The sequence below is a fragment of the Aplysia californica genome, unplaced genomic scaffold (genome assembly GCF_000002075.1).
Source record: "Aplysia californica isolate F4 #8 unplaced genomic scaffold, AplCal3.0 scaffold00436, whole genome shotgun sequence".
Classification (NCBI taxonomy): Eukaryota; Metazoa; Mollusca; class Gastropoda; order Aplysiida; family Aplysiidae; genus Aplysia; species Aplysia californica.
The window spans coordinates 526120-528619 of NW_004797706.1; the positions used below are offsets into that span (position 1 = coordinate 526120).

A 2500-nucleotide genomic window follows, 5' to 3' on the forward strand; every position below is an offset into this window, starting at 1 on the left:
ATCCATGTCCGAACCGAGGCTCAAACCCGGACTTTCCGCTTCGGAGACGAGCGCACTAACCGCTCTGCCACTGCACCAACTAGGACCTCTACAACTGGTGCATCATATTTTTTTGGAGTTGACTACAACAGTGTCTCCCTCACGTTAGGCCGAGAACGTTGAGGTCTCAAGCTGTGCCATTTACAATTGGCGATACTACAGACTTCAACAAGAGTTAAGGACCACCCTGACAGACAGCCCTGATTTTTTAAAACTTCCAACAAAAAGACAGCAAGAATGGTTTCAAAACCTTTGCTCTGAAAATGTTAATGGGATACCAACGCGTACTGCAAAACCTCCTAAAGGACCAAAACCACCACTTGGAGCACGGAAATCTTCGGGGAATTTAGGCCAAATTAGCTGTTTTTTATTGACTTGTGTGCGACACCAGGGACATTCCTCAGTTAAAATTTCTGGTGCACGTCATAAACGGACGTACGGTCTCGAACTGTGCTCACTTTGGTTGCATATAAGGCGCCGTTTGCGCAAAATCCTGTATCGCATCAACATACCACCAAGACGAAAGCTGAGAGACTTTGATCCTGCCAGAGCTATGGCATAGCTGCAGGATGGAGTTGGAGCCCGAGAAGTTACCAGAAGGCTTGCAGTGTAACACTCTGTCATTGTCCGCTTGAGGCAGCACCATCAAGCCACTGGGTCAGTCCAAGAACACCCACGTGCAGGCCGACCCAAGAGGACCATTCAGAGAGTTTGCAATTAACTTACGTTGATGTCTGTATAATGTTAATAAAGAACACTTTTCACGAAACTTTGTGAAATTTGGGTATATATTTAGAGAAAATTGATTTCCCCCCACATAATTTCTTAACATTAATTACTATTCATAAACATATACTGTTAGAGTCGGACATCGACGACATTGTCTGTTTTCCCGGTCTGTTTCGTCATTTTTTTTATTGCGGTAAGACACTTTCGTGAACGCCATTTACAACAATTAAACGTAGAAGGACGGGAAAAGATCAAACAAAACAAAATAATTTTCACATACACCTGCGATAACCCATCACACATCGTAGGCAATTCATAGATTAAGAAGCCTCTTTCATCTTTCTATGAACATATCGAACTCCTTAACCCTATCAGTACGCCATGTGGTCATTTTGTACCACCGGGTTGTATTCTTCACATTTTAGAATACTTCTAGTACGAAGGTCTCCTTGAAATGTTCAGTATTTCTTTTAAAAAATCATGTTTGACAGACTGCTACGCAAAGCGTACGAATCGGATCAACGAGTAAATTTCCTCTTTGGCAAGTGGTGGCACAGAGTTCCCCACGTCATATGGATACGATAGTAAAACACGACATTCGGATCGGGTTAATCATGTTGGGTTTTTTTCGTAATCAGGCAGGAAATGAAACAAGTCATTGGTGTCCTTGACTGTCGTCGCTGCTATCGACGGTGGAGAGCTTGGACCTACCAAGCGACATACCCTGCCGGTCTCCTACATAGATACAGCTGCACTCTCTGACCCTTGTGGTTGCGAGCGGGGATAACAAATCATCATTATCTTGTCTATCATTGATAGAATCATCAGCCTTGAGCAGTGCGGAGTGATAATTGCCGTACGTAAGACGTGTCCTATAGCGTGTCCTTGAGCAAGACATGTTTGTCATACTTCAGAAAAAACTCGCTGACCTGTACTCACCAGTAAACATAAATACCAGACAGACACATACAACAGATAACATTATAATCGAAAAAGTCGGCATTTATCGGGGGGGGGGGGGGGGGGGGGGGGGTAGATGCAAAAATAAAAATTCTAAAAAGTACCATAACATGCCAAAAAGCAATAATATATGAGTGTGAAGTATGAACTATCAAGGAACACAAATTAAAAGAGATTGAGGCATTCGAAATTAAATACCATAGAAAAACTGTAGGAATATCATGGACACAGGAAATATTTTACGAACAATTAATAAGTAGAATAGATCTAGGTATAGTATAGAAACACCAACACTCCTCAAAGAGTTTTTCGTGTTTTGGTAAGTGTTTTACGGCGCTCGCAACTGCAAAAGGTTATATGAGCCAGGTTTCCCCCAGAGCTTATTGAAACTAAACGTGAACTACTTTGGACATACCAGAAGCCATAAGTCACTCGAAAATACTATTCAGCAAGCAAAGCTTACAGGCAAGAGAGGAAGGGGAGGTCCTAACACTAGATGACAACTGAAAATGGAGACCTTCCTTGTAACCAAAACAACACTAGCAGACAGAATGGCGAGAAACAGAGAGGAAGGTGAGAGAGACAATGTCCAGAGACACGGCGTGGTTTATTGAAAAACGTGAGATACAGAGAAGAGAAGCAACGTCTGTAGACACTGGGTGGTTTGTTGTAGGAAGGTGAGAGAGAGAGAGAGAGAGAGAGAGAGAGAGAGAGAGAGAGAGAGAGAGAGAGAGAGAGAGAGAGAGAGAGAGAGAGAGAGAGAGAGAGAGAC

General features: G+C 42.9%; 1 protein-coding gene across 1 annotated transcript in view; it reads right to left on the reverse strand.

Moving 5' to 3' along the window:
• Positions 1-2500, reverse strand: part of LOC101848453 (arylsulfatase J-like) — a 12916-nt gene that overhangs the window by 7120 nt on the left and 3296 nt on the right. The window lies entirely within an intron of this gene.